The 25,125-nt window shown below is 46.2% G+C and overlaps 1 long non-coding RNA gene across 1 annotated transcript; it reads left to right on the top strand.

Moving 5' to 3' along the window:
- Positions 1 to 1,561: 1,561 nt before the first annotated feature.
- LOC116988772 lies at positions 1,562 to 24,349 on the top strand. Its single transcript, XR_004416065.1, has 3 exons — positions 1,562 to 1,580; positions 7,777 to 7,781; positions 24,218 to 24,349. It is a non-coding gene; the product is annotated as an uncharacterized LOC116988772 (long non-coding RNA).
- Positions 24,350 to 25,125: the final 776 nt, after the last annotated feature.

Below are 25,125 nucleotides of genomic sequence, written 5' to 3'. Positions count from 1 at the left end.
TAAGGCAGAGATGGACGAAGTCTTGATTAGAACTGGTGTCAAGTGTTATGGGGAGAAGGCAGGAAAATGGGATTAGGAGGCAGAGATCAGCCATGATTGAATGGCGGAGTAGACTCGATGGGCCGAATGGCCTAATTCTCCTCCTATAACTTGTGTACTTGTGAAAGGTCCTCCAGAGATGCCCTTCACCTGTACCCACCTATCACTTCATGCATTCTGTCCCTCTCTCATGGCCATCTTCCAGTTTTAGACCTTTTTATTCAAAAATTCTTGAACAGTCTGAAGGAGGGTCCCAAATTGTGAACTGACAGATCCGAATCTCCTGTCAACATAGCTGCTGATTTCACCTTGTCTAAAGCACAGCTGTCTGAGTCAGATAGTTGAAAATTCAAGCCTCAATTTTAGTTTAGTCTAGAGATTCAGCGTGGAAGCAGGCCCTTCGGCCTACCGAGTCTGCGCCGACCAACGATCACCCGTACACTTGTTACATCCTACACACATTGGGGCAAGTTTACCAAAGCCAATTAACCTGCAAACATGTACATCTTTGGCATGTGGGAGGAAACTGGAGGAAAACCACGCAGGTCTCAGGGAGATCGTGCAAACTCCGTACAGGCAGCTCCCATAGTCAGGATCGAACCCGGGTCTTTGGCGCTGTGAGGCTGCAACTCTACCGCTGCCCCATTGTGCAATCAGATTGTGGGATTTGATCAGATAACACCAATACAGTGTGGCGGGGCTACAATGTTTTGATCAAACTCTGAAGCTGAATTTGTCCAGCAGTTTAGGTGACTGAAAGATCCAGTGCCGTGGCAATATTGAGTAACCAATTGCCCACTACTTCTCACCACTAAAGTTGCCAAAGTCTGTTTAACGAGCCATTTCTCATGCTGTGGTTGTAGCCCCCACACACCTTCCTTTGCAAAGCTCTTCACCGCTGGCATTAACATATGATTCATTGTGCAGCGGCCCATCTTTAGTTAAGTCTGTTATTATTTCACACCGAGAAGGGCTGTTGCTTCAAGTTCAACATCCCTCCAACAACCCACTGGTACTTGTACGTATTTCAATTCAATATTTAACAAGCGGAGGCTAAAGGTTAATATTGCTGCCATACAAAGAGCAATCTAAAACCGGCTTTAGGAGAGTCTGGTTAATCCTATCCTTCCATTTAAAGTTCACTTGATGCCACAACAGGTGTAACACGGTTACTTTGCCAAGAGCAGGAGTCCAATTAAATGGTGATTATTCAGCTGCTTGTGAAGTAATTAAGATTGATCCCAATTAAAGGGGATTCAAGATTCAAGAGAGTTTATGGTCATGTGTCCCGATAGGACAATGACATTCTTGCTTTGCTTCAACACAACAGAATATAGTAGCATAAATAAATAAATACAGAACAGATCAGTGTGACCATACACCAATGAATATATATATACACACACACACACACACACACACACACACATAAATAAACAGATAAAGTGCAATGGACTATTAATGATCAGAGTTTTGTTTGTGTTGAGTTTAATAGCCTGATGGCTGTGAGGAAGAAGCTGTTCCTGAACCTGGATGTTGCAGTTTTCAGGCTCCTGTACCTTCTGCCTGATGACAGCAGAGAGATGAGTGTATGGCCAAGATGGTGTGGGTCCTTGATGAAGTTGGCAGCCTTTTTGAGGCAGCGACTGCGATAGATCCCCTCGATGGTAGGGAGGTTAGACTCGATGATGGACTGGGCAGTGTTTACAACTTTCTGCATTCTTTTCCGCTCCTGGGCGCTCAAGTTGCCGAACCAAGCCACGATGCAACCGGTCAGCATGCTCTCTACTGTGCACCTGGAGAAACATAGAAACATAGAAACATAGAAATTAGATGCAGGAGTAGGCCATTCGGCCCTTCGAGCCTGCACCGCCATTCAATATGATCATGGCTGATCATCCAACTCAGTATCCCGTACCTGCCTTCTCTCCATACCCTCTGATCCCCTTAGCCACAAGGGCCACATCTAACTCCCTCTTAAATATAGCCAATGAACTGGCCTCGACTACCCTCTGTGGCAGAGAGTTCCAGAGATTCACCACTCTCTGTGTGAAAAAAGTTCTTCTCATCTCGGTTTTAAAGGATTTCCCCGTTATCCTTAAGCTGTGACCGCTTGTCCTGGACTTCCCCAACATCGGGAGCAATCTTCCTGCATCTAGCCTGTCCAACCCCTTAAGAATTTTATAAGTTTCTATAAGATCCCCTCTCAATCTCCTAAATTCTAGAGAGTATAAACCAAGTCTATCCAGTCTTTCTTCATAAGACAGTCCTGACATCCCAGGAATCAGTCTGGTGAACCTTCTCTGCACTCCCTCTATGGCAATAATGTCCTTCCTCAGATTTGGAGACCAAAACTGTACGCAATACTCCAGGTGTGGTCTCACCAAGACCCTGTACAACTGCAGTAGAACCTCCCTGCTTCTATACTCAAATCCTTTTGCTATGAAAGCTAACATACCATTCGCTTTCTTCACTGCCTGCTGCACCTGCATGCCTACTTTCAATGACTGGTGTACCATGACACCCAGGTCTCGCTGCATCTCCCTTTTCCTAGTCGGCCACCATTTAGATAATAGTCTGCTTTCCTGTTTTTGCCACCAAAATGGATAACCTCACATTTATCCACATTATACTGCATCTGCCAAACATTTGCCCACTCACCCAGCCTATCCAAGTCACCTTGCAGTCTCCTAGCATCCTCCTCACAGCTAACACTGCCCCCCAGCTTAGTGTCATCCGCAAACTTGGAGATATTGCCTTCAATTCCCTCATCCAGATCATTAATATATATTGTAAATAGCTGGGGTCCCAGCACTGAGCCTTGCGGTACACCACTAGTCACTGCCTGCCATTGTGAAAAGGACCCATTTACTCCTACTCTTTGCTTCCTGTTTGCCAGCCAGTTCTCTATCCACATCAATACTGAACCCCCAATGCCGTGTGCTTTAAGTTTGTATACTAATCTCTTATGTGGGACCTTGTCGAAAACCTTCTGGAAGTCCAGATACACCACATCCACTGGTTCTCCCCTATCCACGCTACTAGTTACATCCTCAAAAAATTCTATAAGATTCGTCAGACATGATTTACCTTTTGTAAATGCATGCTGACTTTGTCCAATGATTTCACCACTTTCCAAATGTGCTGCTATCCCATCTTTAATAACTGACTCTAGCAGTTTCCCCACTACCGATGTTAGACTAACTGGTCTGTAATTCCCCGTTTTCTCTCTCCCTCCCTTCTTAAAAAGTGGGGTTACGTTTGCTACCCGCCAATCCTCAGGAACTACTCCAGAATCTAAAGAGTTTTGAAAGATTATTACTAATGCATCCACTATTTCTGGAGCTACTTCCTTAAGTACTCTGGGATGCAGCCTATCTGGCCCTGGGGATTTATCGGCTGACCGGGGATTAATCCATTCAATTTACCCAACACCACTTCCCGGCTAACCTGGATTTCACTCAATTCCTCCAACTCCTTTGACCAGCGGTCCCCTGCTATTTCCGGCAGATTATTTATGTCTTCCTTAGTGAAGACGGAACCAAAGTAGTTATTCAATTGGTCCGCCATATCCTTGTTCCCCATGATCAACTCACCTGTTTCTGACTGCAAGGGACCTACATTTGTTTTAACTAATCTCTTTCTTTTCACATATCTATAAAAACTTTTGCAGTCAGTTTTTATGTTCCCTGCCAGTTTTCTTTCATAATCTATTTTTCCTTTCCTAATTAAGCCCTTTGTCCTCCTCTGCTGGTCTCTGAATTTCTCCCAGTCCTCCTGTATGCTGCTTTTTCTGGCTAATTTGTACGCATCATCCTTCGCTTTGATACTATCCATGATTTCCCTTGTTATCCACGGATGTACTACCTTCCCTGATTTATTCTTTTGCCAAACTGGGATGAACAATTTTTGTAGTTCATCCATGCAGTCTTTAAATGTCTTCCATTGCATATCCACCGTCAACCCTTTTAGAATTAATTGCCAGTCAATCTTGGCCAATTTGAGTTTGAGAGAGTCCTCCTTGACATACCGACTCTCCGTAATCTTCTCAGGAAGTACCGACTCTCCGTAATCTCTTCAGGACAAGGGGTAAGCCATTTAGAACGGAGACGAGGAAACACTTTTTCTCACAGAGAGTTGTGAGTCTGTGGAATTCTCTGCCTCAGAGGGCGGTGGAGGCCAGTTCTCTGGATACTTTCAAGAGAGAGCTAGATAGGGCTCTTAAAGATAGCCGAGTCAGGGGATATGGGGAGAAGGCAGGAACAGGGTACTGATTGGGGATGATCAGCCATGATCACATTGAATGGTGGTGCTGGCTCGAAGGGCCGAATGGCCTACTCCTGCACCTATTGTCTATTGTCTATAGTAGAGGCGCTGATGTGCTTTCTTTATATGTATAGGTTTGTAGATTAATTGGCTTGGTAAAATTGTAAGTTGTCTCTGGTGTGTTAGCGTTAATATGTGGGGATCACTGGTCAGCGTGGACTCTGTGGGCCCAAGGGCCTGTTTCCATGCTGTACCTCTAAACTAAACTAAACAAACACCATATGACAATAAACTTGATTTGTCTTGAAACTAATAGGAAAGAAGTTGTCATGAAGGATACGTCAGGATAAGTGACCTAAAGTTTGTTCATTGTGATAGGTTCCCATGGATTGCCTTGAAAGGTGAGAGAGGCAGAAGGGTTGAGGTAAGAATTATAAATTTTGGAGCGTCAAAAGCTGAAGCCACGTCTGACAGGCATTGGAGTCAAGAGAGTTTTACTCTCCTATGTCCCCAAATGCAACAATGAAATTCTTCCTTGCAGCAGCACAACTGGTACGTAAGCATGTGTGAGGAGGAACTACAGATGCTGGTTTAAACCGAAGACAGACACAACAAGCTGGAATAACTCAGCGGGTCAGGAAGCACCTTTGGAGAAAAGGAATAGGTGGCGTTTCGGAATAGGAGACCCTTCTTCAGACTGGAAAGGGGAATGAGAGATTTAGATGGTACTTAGGACAAATGTATGGAAGTTATGTTGAAAGCATTGATAGTTAAGGAAACTTGAAGCCCACAATGGTCCATTGTTGGCTGTGGGAGAAGGGATCACGAGTTAACACAGACAGTGAAACTCAACAGGACAACAGTGAAACTAGTACAACGACTAGGGTAGGGGAGGGACGGAGAGAGAGGGGATTCAAAGGTTACCTGAAGTTAGAGAAATCAATATTCACATGTAAGCATGGTAAACACCATAATTAACCACAAAAATTCCAATGTATAAAACAAACAAACAATAGAGTGCAAAGACAAAAACAATGCCCTAGTGCAAATGAGGCAATTTGTACTTTGGAGTTTAGTTGGAGTTAGTAGTTTAGAGATACAGCACAGAAACAGGCCTATCGGCCCACCGAGTCCACACCGACCAGTGATCCCAGCACATTAACACTATCCTACACACACAAGGGACAATTTACACTGTATGTCTTTGGAGTGTGGGAGGAAACCGAAAATCTCAGAGAAAATCCACGAGAACGTACAAACCCCGTACAAGACAGCACCCGTAGTCGGGATCGAACCTGGGTCTCTGGCGCTGCAAGCACTGCAAGGCAGCAACTCTATTGCTGCGCCACCAAGCCGCTATAGTGTTCAATAGCCTGAGAGAAAGGTTTGCAGAGATAGAGGAAGGTAGAAGGCTAGAAGATTGTGACTGGGAATTATAGCGGTGGAGACTGAAGGGAGGAGACAAGCTGGGAGGCTGGTACACAGAAATGCTGGAGAAACTCAGCGGGTGCAGCAGCATCTATGGAGCGAAGGAGATAGGCAACGTTTCGGGCCAAAACCCTTCTTCAGCCTGAATTTTTGTGTACCTTCGATTTTCCAGCATCTGCAGTTCCTTATTAAACAAGTTGGGAGGCTGTCATTTAAGTTGCCTATAGTGTAGAACAGATAACTAATGTATTCAAAGTGGAAGCAGCTGCACACATCGATTATGTCTTTTGAGTTTGGAAGTTAATGACATTTATTGGTTGGTAATAGTGAATAGAAATACGAATACAACAAAAAAGCTCTAAACAATGAAGATCTGAATAAAAATTATAATTGCTACAATAGATTCAAAGTTACTTGTTCATTCTTTCTCTGGACTGTATTTGTTGCCCTGAATTAGAGTTATGGATTCAATGATGCAATGATACTTTATTGTCTCATGTAGCTAGGTGCAGTGAACTGCTTTGTTTTGCGTACAACCCGGTAAAATCGTACAGCAGACCTCGCCTACGCAGTGCACAAGAGTCGCCACGTTTTTGATGCTGATAGAGTTACAAAAGTTCACTGAACAGTCCTATCCACTGCTTGCCACCGCTCATGGCCGTAGCCCCCCTCCCTCCCTCCCTCCCGCCGGGTCCCCCTTCGCTCTCGACACCCCCCCCCCCTTAGATCTTGACGGTCCGCCTACACACTCAACGGTCCCCCTAGTCATCTTGAGCCATACAGCGTGGAAACAGCCCAACACCGACCAACATGCCCCATCTACACTAGTCCCACCTGCCCGCGTTTGGCCCATTTCCCTGAGAACTTGTTCTATCCACGTACCTGTCCAAGTGTCTGTTGAACATTGTTAAAAGTGACGAACCTTTGCCACCTTTGTCAGGGGACTGGGCTTAATGTTGAACACCCACCTGGAAACTAGCTGTATGTGCAATTGAAAGTCAGGCTAGCGGAGGCTTGGCAAAGCTACGTCACCTGCTGTGGCAGCTTCCATCACTGATGTAATGAAAGGTCTAAATATATCCTTTTTGTTCCTTTGGAGAGATGAGTAAAGCACCACCTGATCTGGGGAGAGTGGAGATGTCAGATTAATTTAAACAAACTGCTCGGGATGAAGACTTTTACGTGGCAGTTTTAGTGAGAAATAACGTCAACATCAGCCACTCTGCTGCTCTGCTTTGATTCATTAAGAACACGGACGTGTACAGGAATAGTAATGGAGGTGGAATGGAGAGAGAGGGAGGGTGCGGGGATGAATGTGGAAATTCATTCTTTGTAGCAATAGTTATTTAACAAAGTTGATCAAAATAGATATATTTGATTCAGTAAACATAGATCAGATTATCACTCACCTACCCAAGGACAGCAGTGTGCTTCAAAAAATCTTTTTTGCTCTTCTTTTGGCTCATGACAAGAAGCTTAAAGGGCCTGTCCCACTTTCACAACCTAATTCATGACCTCTGCCGAGTTTGCCCTTGACTCATACTCGCAGCAGGGTCGTCACGAGGTCGTAGCAGTTCGTGATGCTAGTCGTAGGTACTCGTGGCATCAAGTAGGTCGGGGGGGGGGGGGGGTTTCTAGCCTGGTGAAAAATGTCCACGTGTAAAAAAAGGTTGTGAATTAGGTCGTGAAAGTTGGACAGGCCCTTTACCCTATTCCTTTCTGCCAAGTTCGTTTGGTCAAACAGATCCTGTTTTCATTCCACTTCCAAAGACATGCAGGATGGCGGGTTGTGTGGAAAGGAACTGCAGATGCTGGTTGACACAGAAGGTTGACTGGAGCATGGGAACGGGTCTGAAGAAGGGTCTCGACCTGAAACATCACCCATTCCTTCCCTCCAGAGATGCTGCCTGACCCCGCTGAGTTCCTCCAGCATTTTGTGTCTATCTTCAGGATGGCAGGTAAATGGGCAGCTGTAAATTGCCCTGAGCCATGAGCCATGAGCGGAAGTAAGGGGTGGGCGGGGAGGAGTTGATGGAAATTGAGAAGAGGTTTCAGGTCTAGATAGAGTGGACACAGAGAGGATGTTTCCAGCAGTCACAGCGTCTAGGAACAGAGGGCACACTCATAATTAAAGGACCTACCATTAGAATGGAGATGAGGAGGATTTGTTTCAGCCAGAGGATGGTGAATCTAGAATTCATTGCCATCGACCACAGTGGAGATGAGATGTCCCACCGACACCCTATCTGTGCTTTCATCAAGGATGTGAATGAACTGATTGCCTTATTTTAAGAGCCAGGATATCCATCTGGCTCCTGACCAAATTTAGAATGGAGATGAGGAGGAATTTCTTTAGCCAGAGAGTGGTGAATCTGTGGGATTCATTGCCACGGATGGCGGTGGAGGCCAAGTCATTTGGCAATTTTAAAGCAGAGATTGATATGTTCTTGATTCATAACTGCATCAAAGTTTACAGGGAGAAGGCAGGAGATTGGGGTTTAAAGGGAACCATAGATCAGCCACGGAGTAGACTCGATGACCTACTTCTACCTCTAATGGAAAATGAGTGGGGATTGACTGCTCTGTGAGCCGGCAAGGACTTGATGGGCTGAAGTGACCTCCTTTATGAAGTGTCCAGATGGTTGATTAGTATGGGTGTCAGGGGCAAAGGCAGGAGAATGGGGTTGAGAGGGAGAGATAGATCAGCCATGATTGAATGGCGGAGTAGACTTGATGGACCGAATGGCCTAAATCTGCTCCAATCACCTATGAACTTGTGAGACTTAATTGTCTGATGATAATCTATCAATTCGTTCCACGGCAAAATGATACCTGTGGCTTGCATGTTTCTCAGGTGGGAGGAAACCACCACCTAGACTGAAGTTGGCATGATGGGCTTGGTGCCCATATCCCAAGAATGAATTGAGTGAGTGAAAATGGAAGATTTTCCTTGAATATTCTGTGCATTGACATCAATCTCGAATGAGCCATTAGTAATTGCCAATCCCAGTGGATGGCAATAGGATTGTTTAATTTATAGGTACAGCGTGGAAGCAAGCCCTTCGGCCCACCGAGTCCACGTCAACCATCGATCACCCATACACCCATTCCATGTTATCCCATTTACGCATCCTATGCAGAAGCCAATTGACCTCCAAACCTTGTGCAGGAAGGAACTGCAGTTGCTGGTTTACATCGAAAATGGACACAACATGCTGGAGTAACTCGGCGGGTCAGGCAGCACCTCTGGAGGAAAGGAACTGGTGAAGTTTCTGGTTGAGACCGTTCTTCTGACCCTCCCTCTGAAGAAGGGTCTCGACCCAAAACGTCACCTATTCCCTTTCTCCAGAGGTGCTGCCTGTCCCGCTGAGTTACTCCAGCATTTTGTGTCTAACCTGCAAACTACAACCTGCAAGTCTTTGGGACATAGGAGGAAACCGGAGTTCCCGGAGGAAACCCATGCGGTCACGGGGAGAGCATGCAAACGCCATAGAGACAGAACCCTCTAGGTCAGGATCGAACCTGGGTCGCTGGGGTTGTGAGGCAGCAGTTCTACCGTTGCGCCACTGCGCCGCCCTGCCCATGATTATTCTCCATGACCTTTACTTAGAGATGGTACATGGTGCTAGCGGCCATAAAGCCCTGACCCACAGTACAAGTTCATTCCAAGAGCTCTCCCGAGTTTACCCTGATTCGAACTCGGAGATTTACGGTAATGGCCACTCGTCGGTACTCGGGGCTCTCGTGGACATTATTCACCACGTTGAAAAATCTTCACGAGTCTTTACGTGCTTACCTGCCGTTAGCGTTACGAGCCGCTAAGAGACGTCCCCGAGCTCCGACGTACCCGCTACGTTCATTCTCCGTGCTTACCATGAGTTTGATTTTTTTTAAATTTTCGGGAGAACTCTTGAATGAACTCGCACCGTGGGACAGGGCCAATAGGTTTCAGGAGAGAAGGGCCAGCACACACAGTTAATTATTACTTTGAATATAATGGCAGTATTGTTGACTGACCAAACTTATTTTCTATTGTTTTTGCAAATATATTTTAGAAAATGTCACATGGACTGATCTATAGTCTGTGATAATGCAATCTCAATAATAATGTTCAACGCTTGTACCACAACAAAACAAACAGACCTCTGATTGTAAAAGGTCTTGGAAACCTTTTGATGCAGAGCGTTAGGGAACACTCCCTGCACCTGCATATTAATATATAAAGCAAATATTTGCACCGGCTTATTATTTTACTGGCATTTAATGCTGCATTGCCTTGTCATTACCAGCGGTTTAATCAATGCTGTAAACATTTGATAACATCGGCAAGTGTGGGCAGCGCGGTGGCACAGTGGTAGAGTTGCTGCCTTACAGCAGCAGAGACCCGGGTTCGATCCTGACCTCTGTACGGAGTTTGCACGTTTTCCCCGCGACCGGGTGGGCTTTCTCCGGTTGCTCCGGTTTCCTCCCGCACTCCGAATACGTACAGGTTTAATTGGCTTGGTATAAATGTAAATTGTCCCTAGCGTGTGTAGGGTAGTGTTAATGTGCGGGGATCGCTGGTCGTTGTGGACTCAGTGGGCCGAAGGACCTGGTTCCGCACTGTATCTCTAAGCTAAAACTAAACTAAACCAATTTTGAGCTGTTCCACTTCACCGCTCATTATTTAATTAAGAATTCAATTGATTTATACACTGTGGCAGTAAAATAAATTCCTTAAAACAGATGCCATGTTTTTTGGTTAACTGGAACCCAGAGTACCATGTATCTACAGCGCCAGCCGAGAGGACATTCCATCATTGGCATTGCTCCCCTTCCCTGAGAACTGCACAAGGTAGGAACAAGAGTATGATTCCTCAAGCCCATTCCTTAAGATCACAGTTCAAATGATCTATGCTTCTGACTCTTAGTGATAGTAATACAGTGAGGAAACAGGCCCTTCGGCCCAACTTGCCCACGCCTACCAACATGTCCCAGCTACACTAGTCCCACTTCCCTGCATTTGGGCCATATCCCTCTAAACCTGTCCTATCTATGTCTACTTTCTTGTTAAATATCCCTGCCTCAACTACCTCCTCCGGCAGATTGTTCCATACACCCACCGCCCTTTGTGTGATTCCCATAGTGCTTGATTTCCTTGTTTCCCCTGCAGTTTAAAAAAAATCGTCTTTACCTTTAGGGGTGGCACAGTGACGCAGAGGTAGAGTTGCTGCCTTTCAGCACCGGAGACCACGGTTCGATCCTAACTATGAGTGCTGTCTGTATGCACGCTCTCCCTGTGACCGCATGGGTTTTCTCCGGGTACTCCGGCTTTCTCCCACACTCCAAAGATGTAAAGGTTTGTAGGTAGACAAAATTACTGGAGAAACTCAGCGTGTGCGGCAGCATCTATGGAGCAAAGGAAATAGGCAACGTTTCGGGCCGAAACCCTTCTTTAGATTTGTAGGTTCATTTGGCTTTGGTAAAATTGTAAATTGACCCTACTGTGTAAGATAGTGTCAGTGTATAGGGTGATCGCTGGTTAGCCTGGACTCGGTGGGCCCTGTTTCTGCGTGGTATCTCTAAAGTCTAAAGTAAAGTCTAACAATCATCCACGTCTGCACCATAAGAGTCCTGATGCTCTCTTCGCGCCTGCTCCATCCTAACCTTTCCACAGATATCCACTCTTCCACTCTTTCAGAACTGTGTTGTATCCACTTGGGCAGTTCCATCAACAACCTTCCTTATGTGCTCCAACAGCCATTGAATCTCCAGCAAGTTTTAATGGGCATCATCTTTCTCCCCATCACTAACAACTTTCGTAACGCCACCTCTCTGACCTCTGCCCGCTTCACCTATCCCGTCTTGCCTTGCTTACCCTTCACTCTTCTGACGTTTGGGTCCCCACCTCCCACCAGACTCCAATGCTCTTTGGGCGGTGGGCGGCAATACTCACGTCGCAGCGGCCTCTGCAGTCCGTCTGGGACTGAGGTGGGGACCCAAACGTCCCTGCTGGGAGACCGCTTTTCGGGGCTTCCGCAACGGCGACTTCTCCCGCCCGAGTTGCGGGGTTGAAGAGTACCTGGAGCGGGGCCTTACATCATCGCCCGGCGCGGCTTGGAATGGCTGTGGAACTTTGCTAGCGCACGCCGGGGGCTCCAACAACAAGACCCGGAGTGTGGCCTTGCATCACCCGGCGCAGCGTAAATGGCCGCGGGACAATTACCATCGCCCACCGGGGGCTTTGACTCTGACATCGGGAGGGGAATGGGGAGTGCAGGGGAGAGATAAGTCTTTGCCTTCCATCACATCCGAGGAGGAGATGCGCTGTGATGGATGTTTGTGTAAATTGTGTTGTGTCTTGGTTCTTTCTTGTGTGTATGTCTGCAGAAACAACATTTCGTTTGAACCTCAATGGGGTTCAAATGACAAATAAATTGTATTGTATTGTATTGTATCTTGTTTTTATCAAACTTCTTTTTGTCATCTTTGTCCCAGATATTGGTGGATGGGTTTAGAGGCAGAGAAAGTCCCTCCTATTGGGGAATAGGGTTATGGGGAGAAGGCAGGAGAATGGGGTTGAGAGGGAAAACCAGATCACCCATGATCGAGTGGCGGAGTAGAATAGATGGGCCAAGTTCAGCTCCTATGTCGGATGGTCTTATGGTCTTAAAACCAATTAGCCCAGATACCCTTCCTCATGCCCAACCTTGAGGTGTTTTCTGCATTGAAGAATGCAAGATAATATTGAAGCGGCACAGTGGCACAGCGGTAGAGTTGCTGCCGCACAGCGTCAGAGACCCGGGTTCGATCCTGACTATGGGTGCTGTCTGTACGGAGTTTGTACGTTCTCCCTGTGACCACGTGGGTTTTCTCCGGGTGCTCCGGTTTCCTTCCACACTCCAAAGACGAACAGGTTTGTAGTTTAATTGACTTGGTAAAATTGTAAATTGTCCCCAGTGTGTAGGATGGTGTTAGTGTGCGGGGTGGATCATTGGTTGGCATGGACTCGGTGGGCCGAAGGGCCTGTTTCCCTGCTGTATCTCTAAACTAAATAAACTAAAGTAAACAAGTCTCCGTTTCTATCAGGGTGGTCTATTAATGAGTTGCATTTCCTCAAGTGAAATGAACAGATTAAACAGTACAAAAGCAAAATCCTGGAAATACTGGAAAAGTATTGAGAGTTTTTGCTGATGTATAGTCTGTTAAAATTTAGAGGCCCTTCAGCCCACCAAGTCCATGCCGACCCGTTCACACTAGTTCTATGTTATCCCACTTTCTCATCCACTCCCTACACATGATAGGGAATTTTACAAAGGCCGGTTAACCTACATACATGCACATCTTTGGAATGTGGGAGGAAACCAGAGCACCCGGAGGAAACCCACGCCGTCACAGGAGAACATGCAAACTCCACACAGACAGCGACTGAAGGTCAGGATCAATCCCAGGTCTCTGGTGCTGTGAGGCAGCAGCTCTACTATCTGCTTTACATCTGTGAAATACTGTGGCTGTGGAGTTTACATGTGTGGTTTAAAGATGCTAAGTGCAGAGGGACTTTCAGTGATGAAACACCGTGAGCTACACCGTAATTGGGCTGAGATGGTACAGAATGTCAGGTCATAATGCATGGAATTCCCATCTGAATATGAACCCATTGACACATTTGTTAGGATTTCAACCTGGTGAATCCCTAAAGCAAATCATATGAGTGTACTTAAGATTGTTATTTTGCAAAATTGAAAAACATGTAATGTCATCAATATAAACGGAGACAAGGAAGACAATTTACACTGCCAAGAATAGACCATTGTGGGCTCCACCTTTCCTGAGTCATCGGTGCAGGCTCTAATTTGTTCTGTACCTGTTCATACCTCTAATTCCCCTCTCCCTTGACTCTAAAGGCCCTGTCCCACTTTGCCGAGTTACTCATGAACTCCCGAGTTTTCCCATTGATTCGAACTCGGGGAATGTCAGTAGCGAGCTCGTAGGGGCCCATAGATATTTCATAGCGGCTTGTAATGCCAGCCTTAGGAACTCGAGGCATCAGGTAAGTCGGGACGTTTTTTCAACATGTTGAAAAATGTCCACGAGTTTAAAAAAAATAACCCCGATTACCTACGAACGGCTATTACCGTAATTCACCGAGTTTGAATCAAGGGGAAAACTCAGGAGAGTTCGCGAGTAACTCGGGAAAGTGGGACAGGGGCTTCACTCTGAAGAAAGGCCCCGACCCTAAACGTCGCCCATTCCTATTCTTCAGAGATGCTGCCTGACCCGCTGAGTTACTCCAGTTTTTCTGTGTTTATCTTCAGTGAAAACCAGCATCTGCAGATCCTTCCTACATATTTCTAATTAACTGTCAGAGCTGTGGGGGGTCCTCGTTTCTAGTAGCTTTTATTTAATTAACAGGAATTCATTTCCAATCATCGGAAAATTATTTCAATTTTGAAGATATTATTAACAGCGCAGTAAGTACCTCTATGTCAAGTACTGGAGTGCATAGGTTTAAGGTGAGACGTGGAAAGATTAATGGAGGTGTGCAGGGCAAATTTTCTACACCTGATAAGTGCTTGGAATATCGACAGGAAGCAGATCTGTTAGCAGCGTTTAAGATCCATTTGGACAGATAGATGTGTACAACCCAGCAGTATGAATATTGAAGGTAGACAAAAATGCTGGAGAAACTCAGCGGGTGAGGCAGCATCTATGGAGCAAAGGAAATAGGCAACGTTTCGGGTCAAGGCCCTTCTTCAGAATATTGATGTGTAGGAAAGAACTGCAGATGCTGGTTTAAATCGAAGGTAGACACAAAATGCTGGAGTAACTCAGCAGGACAGGCAGCAACTCTGGAGCGCAGGTATGGGTGACGTTTTGGGTTGAGACCCTTCTTCAGACGAGGTATGAATCAGACACTCAGGTATCAATATTGACTTCTCTAATTTCAAGTAGCCCTTGCTTTCCCTCCATCTACATCCCTCCCCCATCCTAGTTCTCCTCCTGATTTGACTGTCCTGATTCAATTTTATCTTTGTATACCTTGTGTCACCTTCCCCAAGCTAACAATGATCTAGTCTACATTTTCCACGTCCCCTTTGGCCTCTCGTTTTCACACCTTCCCTTCCATATCTCTGTGTCTCCCTCTCCCCTGAGTCACAGCCAGAAGACGGGTCTTGACCCGAAACATCGCCCGTTCCTGCTCTCCAGAGATGCTGCCTGTCCCGCTGAGTTACTCCAGCATTTTGTATCTATCTTTGGACAGATAAATGAATGGGAAATATACATACGGAGCAGATGCCGGCAAGTGGGATTTGTTAGATTGGCATCATAGTTGGCACAGACATGGTAGGCAGACGAGCCTGGTCCTTTGCGGTACTGTTTAAAGTTCTAATAGATAAGCAGAATTAGCCACAGAAATTTAAAGTGGTGGGGTGTATTGCGTAAATGAGAAGCAGCATTGGTTTCCCTTGGGATATTTGTGGGGTGAGGCACAATAACATAAAAACACAATTGCATGGCTGTGGAGAAACGGCGGGGGAAATTGGACAAATAGAATTGCCGCACTGGTAGTTGGCATGGACTAGATGGGCCGAATAGCCGCCTATCAGTTTCAAGAGCGTTATCGGTTCTATAACAATCATCGGATGTCCTAGGAGTTTGCATCTAACTTCTGTTGAAGGGTAGGCCAAGCTTCTACTCTTCTGATTGACTTCATAGTATCATAGTATAGGGTGGCGCAGTGGCGCAGCGGTACAGAGCCAGGTTCGATCCTGACTACGGGTGCTGCCTGTGGAGTTTTGTACGTTCTCCCCGTGACCGTGCGGGCTTTCTCCGAAAATCTTCGGTTTCCTCCCACACTCCAAAGACGTACAGGTTTGGAGGTGTATTGGCTTGGTATAAATGTAAAAGGATTGTCCTTAGTGTGTGTAGGGTGGTGTTAATGTGCGGGGATCGCTGGTCGGCGTGGACTCGGTGGCATGAAGGACCTGTTTCCGCGCTGGATCTCTAAACTGAACTTAAAAAAAAATGGTAAAATGCAGGAGGAGGCCATTTTATGGAACTTGGAACAGTAGAGAACAGTATCAGGGCCTTTGGCCCACGATGTCCGTGCTAAACATTATACCGTGTTAAACTAATCTCTTCTACCCACACGCCATCCATATCACTCCATTCCCCACATATCCATTTGCCCATCTAAAAGCTGTTGAAATGCCACTATCGTATCTGCCTCCACCACCATCTCTGTCAGCACATTCCAGGCACCCACCACTCACTATCTGTTAAAATTAAAATCTTGGTTTACACTTTCGCCCTTTCACCTTAAAGCTATTCCCTCTTGTATTTGACATTTCCACCCTGGGAGAAAGTTTCTGACAGTCTACATGGTCTATGCATAGAGGGAGTACAGAGAAGACTGATTCCTGGGATGTCAGGACTTTCATATGAAGAAAGACTGGATAGGCTCGGCTTGTACTCGCTAGAATTTAGAAGATTGAGGGGGGATCTTATAGAAACTTACAAAATTCTTAAGGGGTTGGATAGGCTAGATGCAGGAAGATTGTTCCCGATGTTGGGGAAGTCCAGGACAAGGGGTCACAGTTTAAGGATAATGGGGAAATCCTTTAGGACCGAGATGAGAAAAACATTTTTCACACAGAGAGTGGTGAATCTCTGGAACTCTCTGCCACAGAAGGTAGTTGAGGCCAGTTCATTGGCTATATTTAAGAGGGAGTTAGATGTGGCCCTTGTGGCTAAAGGGATCAGGGGGTATGGAGAGAAGGCAGGTACAGGATACTGAGTTGGATGATCAGCCATGATCATATTGAATAGCGGTGCAGGCTCGAAGGGCCGAATGGCCTACTCCTGCACCTATTTTCTATGTTTCTTTGCCTCTCATCATTTTCTAAACATCTGTCAGGTGTCTCCTAATTTAGCCCTTAATTCATCCATTCCTGATAATCTCAGTAAACCTGTTTGACCCTGGTTCCACCAGTCTGACTGGCAGTGTATTCCAAATCATAACTGCCCTATAATACGACATGATACAGTAGAACTTTATTTATCCCAGGAGGGAAATTGATCTGCCAACAGTCAACTGTACCCCCCCCCCCCCACCTATGACAATGTCTACGACAAGCTACGACAACCTATCATCTAGTCGAGGTCAAGCTACCGACAAACGGCGACCCATTAGGACGTCCACCTATGACCACAGCTACGACAACCTACGCCCACACAGGCGACAACCAAAGTCAACCTACGTCCACCCGTGACAAGCTACGACCCTGTCAGCGACAACTAAAGACAACTGAAGACTATTCAGTCGCCGGTACCTGTGGCCGGTTGACGTAGGTTGGCCGTGGATAGTCGCCAATGGAATTCACCAAAGTCAGCACACAGCGACAACCAACATCACCTGGCAACAACCTGCCTCATCCTGGCGACAACTGGTGACAACACCTACGTCAGGAGAAGACAAGATGTGACAAGCCCACAGTCGCCGAAAAGTTTGGAACATTTCAAAATCCAGCGGCGACCAGAAAAATGTTACGACTCTTGAGGATACTACTCACGACCACACAGGCATCACCCCGCGACCATGTGGCGACAGCATAGTTGCCTGTAGCTGCCGAAAAAAATCGCCTAAGTGTGACAGAGGCTTCAGTCTCAGTCTACCCCATGACAGAAGGGGGGGGAGAGTTGTACAGTTTGATAGCCACAGGGAAGAAGGATCTCCTGTGGCGTTCTGTGCTGCATCTTGGTGAAACCAGTCTGTTGCTGAAGGTGCTCCTCAGGTTGACCAGCGTGTCATGGCACATCTCTCTGCATTGGTGACGCTGTGTCAAGCATAGTGTAATTTTGACAGAGCAACGATAAGGCAAATTAAATAGAACATAGAACAGGAATGGGCCCTTTGGCTACAATGTCTGTGTCGAACATGATGTCAAGTTAAACTGATCTCATCCGCCTGTGCATGATCCATATCCTTCTATTCTCCGCACTTCCATGAGCATATCTAAAAGCATCTTAAACACCACTATCTTATCTGCCTGTACCACCAACCGTGGCAATGCGATCCAGGCCCCAAAACTCTGTGTTTATATTTTAAAAAAACTTGCCCTGCACATCTCCATTAAACTTTCCCCTTCTCATCTTATAGCCATGCTCTCTAGTGTTGGGCATTTCCATCTGGGGAACAAGGTTCTGACTGTCTACCCTATCTATGCCTCTCACCATTTTACATTTTTCTACCAGGGTCTCCCCTCAACCTCCGGCATTCCAGAGTAAACAATTCAAGTTGATCAAACTTCTCCTTGTAGCTGAAACCCTCTAATCCAATGCTTTAGTTTAGTTTAGTTTAGAGATACAACGTGGAATCAGGCCCTTCAGCACACTGAGTCCACGCCGGCCAGCATGCCCCACACACTAATATTATCCCACACACACCAGGAACAATTTACATTTATATCAAGCCAATTAACCTACAAATCTGCACGTCTTCGGAGTGTGGGTGGGAACTGATCATCTTGGATATAACCCACGCGGTCACAGGGAGAATGTACAAACTCCGCACAGACAGCACCCATAGTCAGGATTGAACCCGGGCCTCTGGTGCTGTGAGGCAGCAACTCTACCGCTGTGCCACCGTGCCGCCCTATGCGCTGGTATCATCTGGAGGAAACCATCTTAAACTATAGTGCATGGTTGAAAAGGAGTTTTTGGGGTCTGTTAGGTTGCCTAAGTGCGATTTCAGATATTATGTGGTTTGTTTTAACTTCTTATTCATGCAATTTTTAGTTTTCTAGTGCATCACCCCACTAATAACTCAAGCTAAACTCTTATGCCACTTCACATTTAATCAATATAACACTACACCACTTTACATTTCAGCGGTTAACTCCACTCAGTTATGAGAACATTGAACAGTAATGCACAAGAAATTCTACCGACCATGTCTGTGGCGATCATGACGAACATTCGCAATGTCCAGCGTTCTTTAGATTAGTGTGTAGGAAGGAACTGCAGATGCTGGTATATACCGAAGATAGACATAAAGTGCTGGAGTAACTCAGTGGTTCGGGCAGCATCTCCGGAGAAAAAGGATGGGTGATGTCTCGGGTCGGAACTCTTCTTCAGACTGAGAGTGGAGTGGGGGAAGAACTGGACGTAGGAAAAGGCCAGAACAAACCAGGACCGGCGATAGATGACTAGGGAAGAGTGGAGCCCACAATGGCCCATTGTTGCCTGGGGAAGAGGTGATAAAGAAGGGATGCAGGGATGTGAACAGTGGAACTAGCAGGATGACTAGGGTGGGGGGAGGGGAGGGGGGGGGGGGGAGGGGAGAGAGAGAGAGAGGAAATGCAGGGGTTATTTGAAATTAGAGAAATCAACGTTCATACCGCAGGGTTGTAAGCTGCCCAAGTGAAATATGAGGTGGAGCTCCTCCAATTTGTGTGTGGCGTCACTCTGACAGTGGAGGAGGCCCAGGACCGAAAGATCAATGTGAGAATGGGAAGGGGAGTTAAAATGTTTGTTAACTGGGACATCACATAGGCCAAGGTGGACAGCAAAATGTTTAGTATAGTTTATTGTCAGTGCCCTGAGGTACAGCAAAAATATTTTTTGTTGCATGCTAACCAGTCAGCGGAAAGACTATACATGGTTACAATCGAGCTATCCACAGTATCCAGATACAGGATAAGAGGAATAACATTTTGTGACTATCAGAATGTGAGTGACATATGATTATGTACGGGTAATTCTAGCTGTGAAATGCACAAATGCACTAACTCCACCTGCAGTATATTTAAAAAAGTACTCATTGTATTTAACTTTGCACTGCACACACTGCGGATTTCTATCAAATTTACAACAAAACCCATGTTAATTTTCCTGACCACATGCATGTCATGAACAAGTCTTGATATATTTTGAGCACCGAGTAATTTGTACTTCGTTTTAAAATGAAAATGTTGTTGTTTTTTGATTGAAAGATACCGCATCGAAACAGGCCCTTCGGCCCACCGGGTCCACGCCGACCAGCGATCACCTGTTCAACACCAGTACGGTGTTATCCCACTTTCTCATCCACTCCCTACACACTGGGGGCAATTGATCTACAACCCCCACACGTTTTGGGGATGTGGGAGGAAACCGGAGCACCCGGGAGGAAACCCAGGTGGTCAGAGGGAGAACGTGCAAACTCCACACAGACAGCACAGGGGAAGATTGAGCCCGGGTCTCTGGCACTGTGAGATAGCAGTTCTACCAGCCGTGCTGCCTTATGTCTATGCCTAATGAGCAGTACAAATGGTGGACTGTTTCAGAATGGTTTGGCGTACATTCTCCCCGTGACTACTTTGGTTTTCTCCAAGTGCTCCGGGTTCCTCCCACATCCCAAAGATGTGCGTGGTTTGTCTGTTAATTGGCCCCTGTAAATTGCCCCTAGTGTGTAGGGAGTGGATGTGTAAGTGGGATAACTTGGAACTAGTGTGAACGGCTGATCCAAGGTCGGCATGAACCTGGTGGGCCGAGGACCTGTTTCCATGCTGTACCTCTAAGCTAAAACTAAATATTTTAATGCCTTGTGTACGAAGGAACTGCAGATGCTGGTATAAACCGAAGATAGATACAAAAAGCTGGAGTAACTCAGCGGGTGCAGGCAGCATCTCTTGGGAGAAGGAATGGGTGATGAAGAAGGGTCTCGACCCGAAATGTCTTTGCGGTGCTGGCTCGAAGGGCCGAATGGCCTCCTCCTGCACCTATTTTCTATGTTTCTATGTCTCCCATTCATTCTCTCCAGAGATGCTGCCTGAGTTACTCCAACTTTTTGTGTCTATATTATTTTAATCCCATGATTGCTTTAGTGTTTTGACGTCTTTATGCCATCAATTTGTTCTTGAAAATACTGTGCCAAGAATCGTTGTCCATATATTTTTTTTGTTTTGTCGTTCCAGGTGAAGCAAATCATGGAAGAGGCGGTCACGAGGAAGTTTGTTCATGAAGACAGCAGCCACATCATTGGCTTGTGTAGTAAGTGGAATCTACGCCAACTCGCCTGGCATTAAACGGTATCGGTTAAAGTAGGTAATGAAATAGATTTAGATGCATCATGGAAGATTGTGCATGTTTGCATTTGAATGCGTATACTTCAAATGTATTTCTGATACTCTTCAACAAACATGGCATTGCCTTTGAACCGAAGATAGACACAAAATGCTGGAGTAAGGAATGGGTGACGTTTCGGGTCGAGACCTTCAGACTGAGAGACAGGATTTACTCCAGTATTTTGTGTCCATCTTCGGTGTATACCAGTATCTGCAGTTCCTTCCTACGCTTTACCTTTCAACCATTGCCCCTGCAGCACATGGTAATGTTTTTACTCGCATAAGCATTTTGCAGACTGCTGTGGAAAAGGGCAGAGAAAAGATGGGGATGGGACGGTTAACACAATAATGAAATCGAGCTTAAAAAAAGGAGGCAAATGCTGGAATACCTCAGTGGGTCAGGCAGCGTCTCTGGAGAACATGGATGGGCGATGTTTTCGATAAGACCTCTTCTTCAGGAGCTGCCTGACTCTCCCTGAGTAATTTCAACACTATGTGGAGTCTGAAGAAGGGTCCCCGCCCGAATCGTTGCCTATCCATGTTTCCCAGAGTTGCCGTCTGAACTGCTGAGTTACTCCAGCACTTTGTTTATTTTGTAAACCAACTTCTGCAGTTCCTTGTGTCTAAATGAAGCAGAGTTGTTGGGCTGAGTGGTTTGTTCTTCATCCTCATGTTGCTGAATTGCCAGCAGGATGAAGCCACAAGTCTCAGCCACTTTACCAGAGGTGTTACTGGCTGTCATGAGTGTTGGAATGGCTCCTTACAAAACAGTCTGAAGTGGTTAGTTTATGAAAGACAAGTGTATTTTCCAGTGGGCACTATCCCCCAAGGTGTCTAGGACTGCAGTTTAGACTTTGGAGATACAACGCGGAAACGAGTCCATCAGTGATCAGCCCGTACAGTGACTAGTGGGCTACCGCAAGGCTCGATGCTGGGCCACAGCTACTTACAATATATATCAATGATTTAGATAAAGGGATTCCAAGTAACATTAGCAAATTTGGGTGGCAGTGTGAACTGTGAGCAGGATGCTATGAGAATGCAGGGTAACTTGGACAGATTGGGTGAGTGGGCAGATGCATGGCAGATGCAGTTTAATGTGGATAAATGTGAGGTTATCCACTTTGGTAGCAAAAACAGGAAGGCAGATTATTATCTAAATGGTGTCAAGTTGGGAAAAGGGGAAGTACAACAGGATTTGGGGGTCCTTGTTCGTCAGTTAATGAAAGTAAGCATGCCGGTACAGCAGGCAGTGAAGAAAGCAAATGGCATGTTGGCCTTCATTACAAGAGGAGTTGAGTATAGGAGCAAAGAGGTTCTTCTGCAGTTGTACAGGGCCCCAGTAAGACCACACCTGGAGTCTTGTGTGCAGTTTTGGTCCCCTAATTTGAGGAAGGACATTCTTGCTATTGAGGGAGTGCAGCGTAGGTTCACAAGGTTAATTCCCGGGATGGCGGGACTGTCATATGCTGGGAGAATGGAGCGGCTGGGCTTGTATACTCTGAAATTTAGAAGGATAAGAGGGGATCTTATTGAAACTTATAAGACTATTAAGGGTTTGGACACGCTAGAGGCAGGAAACATGTTCTCGATGTTGGGGGAGTCCAGAACCAGGGGCCACAATTTAAGAATAAGGGGTAAGCCATTTAGAACGGAGATGAGGAAACACTTTTTCACACAGAAAGTTGTGAGTGTGGAATTCTCTGCCTCAGAGGTCAGTTCTCTGTATACATTCAAGAGAGAGCTAGATAGGGCTCTTAAAGATAGTGGAGTCAGGGGATATGGGGAGAAGGCAGGAACGGGGTACTGATTGTGAATGATCAGCCATAATCACTTTGAATGGTGGTGCTGGCTCGAAGGGCCAAATGGCCTACTCCTGCACCTATTATCTATTGTCTACACTATCTTACACACTGGGGACAATTTTGCCGAAACCCATTAACCTACAACCCTGTACATCTTTGGAGTGTGGGAGGAAATCGGAGCGCCCGGAGAAAACCCATGCGGTCACAGGGAGAACGTACAAACTCCGTACAGTCCGCACCCGTAGTCAGGATAACCTAGAATAGTGCGAATGGGTGGTCGGTGGTTGACGTGGCCTTGGTGGGCCGATGGGTCTGTTCCCATTGCAGGGTGGTCTGAGAAGCTCTTAGTCTTTAGCGATGGTGTGTAGGCTTCAACATCTCTGTTTATGCTGGTGTACTGTGTCCCAGCTAACTGTCATTGACCAGAGCAATGGTAAACAGGATGGGGGGGGGGTTTGATTGATCTGGTAATTGGAAAGATTGCAAACATTTCCAGATCTGTATGCTGGTCATTTCTCGAGTCAGGTTGGTTGTTGCAAGTGGATGCTAAATTGCTCCTTATTTCCGTTAAAGTTTTCAACTTTACTTTCCATGCCAGCATGCTTTTAGTTTAGCTTTAGAGATTCAGCGTGGCAACAGGCCCTTCGGCCCATTGAGCCCGTAACCCCATTTACAATTCTAGTTCTCCATATTCCGTTTAGTTTAGTTTAGAGATACAGTGTAGAAACAGGCCCTTCGGCCCACCGAGTCCACGCCGACCAGCGATCCCCGAGCAATTTTTACATTTATACCAAGCCAATTAACCTACAAACCTGTTCAAGAAGGAACTGCAGATGCTGGAAAATCAAAGGTAGACAAAAGTGCTGGAGAAACTCAGCAGGTGAGGCAGCATCTATGGAGCGAAGGAAATAGGCAACGTTTCGGGCTGAAACCCTTCTTCAGACCTGTATGTCTTTGGAGTGTGGGAGAAAACCAAAGATCTTGGAGATATTTTACGCAGTCATTGGGAGAACGTTCAAACTCCACATAGACAGCGCCCATGGTCGGGATAGTAAAACCGCAGATCCCTAGTCTGCACCACTGTGCCATTGTGCTGCTGCAAGTAAGAACTTCATTGTTCTGTCTTGGACAATAATGCCCCTGTCCCACTTAGGAAACCTGAATGGAAACCTCTGGAGACTTTGCGCCCCACACAAGGTTTCCGTGCGGTTCCCGGAGGTTCCCGGAGGTTTTTGTCAGTCTCCCTATCTGCTTCCACTACCTGCAACCTCCGGCAACCACCTGCAACCTCCGGGAACCGCACAGAAACCTTGGGTGGGGCGCAAAGTCTCCAGAGGCTTCCGTTCAGGTTTCCTAAGTGGGACAGGGACATTACATACTCTTGAGTCTTACAACATCCCACTTTCACATCCTACACCAGAGGGCCAATCAATCTACAAACCCACACAGCTTTTCAATGTGTGAGGGAAACCGGAGCACTCGGAAAAAACCCATGGGGCGAACGTACAAACTCCGCACAGACAGCACCTGAGGTCAGGAGCAAATCGTAATGGAAATGATTGGTGGTCTGATTCTGACTACGTTGTCTGAAAGTCCTGGGATGGCAGTCCTTTCATATGAAGAAAGACTGGATAGACTCGGCTTGTACACGCTAGAATTCAGAAGATTGAGGGGGGATCTTATAGAAACTTACAAAATTCTTAAGGGGCTGGACAGGCTAGATGCAGGAAGATTATTCTCGATGTTGGGGAAGTCCAGAACTAGGGGTCACAGTTTAAGGATAAGAGGGAAGTCTTTTAGGACCGAGATGAGAAAATCATTTTTTACACAGAGAGTGGTGAATCTGTGGAATTCTCTGCCACAGAAGGTAGTTGAGGCCAGTTCATTGGCGATATTTAAGAGGGAGTTGGATGTGGCCCTTGTGGCTAAAGGGATCAGGGGGTGTGGAGAGAAGGCAGGGATGGGATACTGAGTTGGATGATCAGCCATGATCATATCGAATAGCGGTGCAGGCTCGAAGGGCCGAATGACCTACTCCTGCACCTATTTTCTATGTTTCTATGTTTCTATGTCTGTCTTAATAATTCATGCTGCATGCTGTAAACCACGAGCAATGATCGCAGCTCCCAGGGCTGCACCCCTTCACAGTATCGGGCACCAGGAGATTTTTTTTTTAAACGCCCAGTTTTTTATATACTTTTACATTTTTAGCAAGCTAAGTCATCTGTTAAGATTTGGGCCGTGTGTAAATGCTATGGTAAATTTGGCATGAAGTGCAACTGGACGGAATTAACACTTCAAGCAAATCGGGTAATGAATGAACACGGCTGCTAAGGTGACAAAATACATTTTGGATTTGCAAGCAGCCTCTTTCATGCCGCCTCCGCGCCTTTTCAAATTTTCTCCCTTTGAAGTGCAGGATGGAACAAAACGTGTTGATGCCGAACAAAGAATTTTACACCAGCCTAAAGTCGATCAGAGCGAGTTTGCGTTCAACCTTT

This window comes from Amblyraja radiata, chromosome 28 (genome assembly GCF_010909765.2).
Source record: "Amblyraja radiata isolate CabotCenter1 chromosome 28, sAmbRad1.1.pri, whole genome shotgun sequence".
In the NCBI taxonomy this organism is placed as follows: Eukaryota; Metazoa; Chordata; class Chondrichthyes; order Rajiformes; family Rajidae; genus Amblyraja; species Amblyraja radiata.
This window is presented reverse-complemented; position numbering and strand designations above follow the sequence as displayed.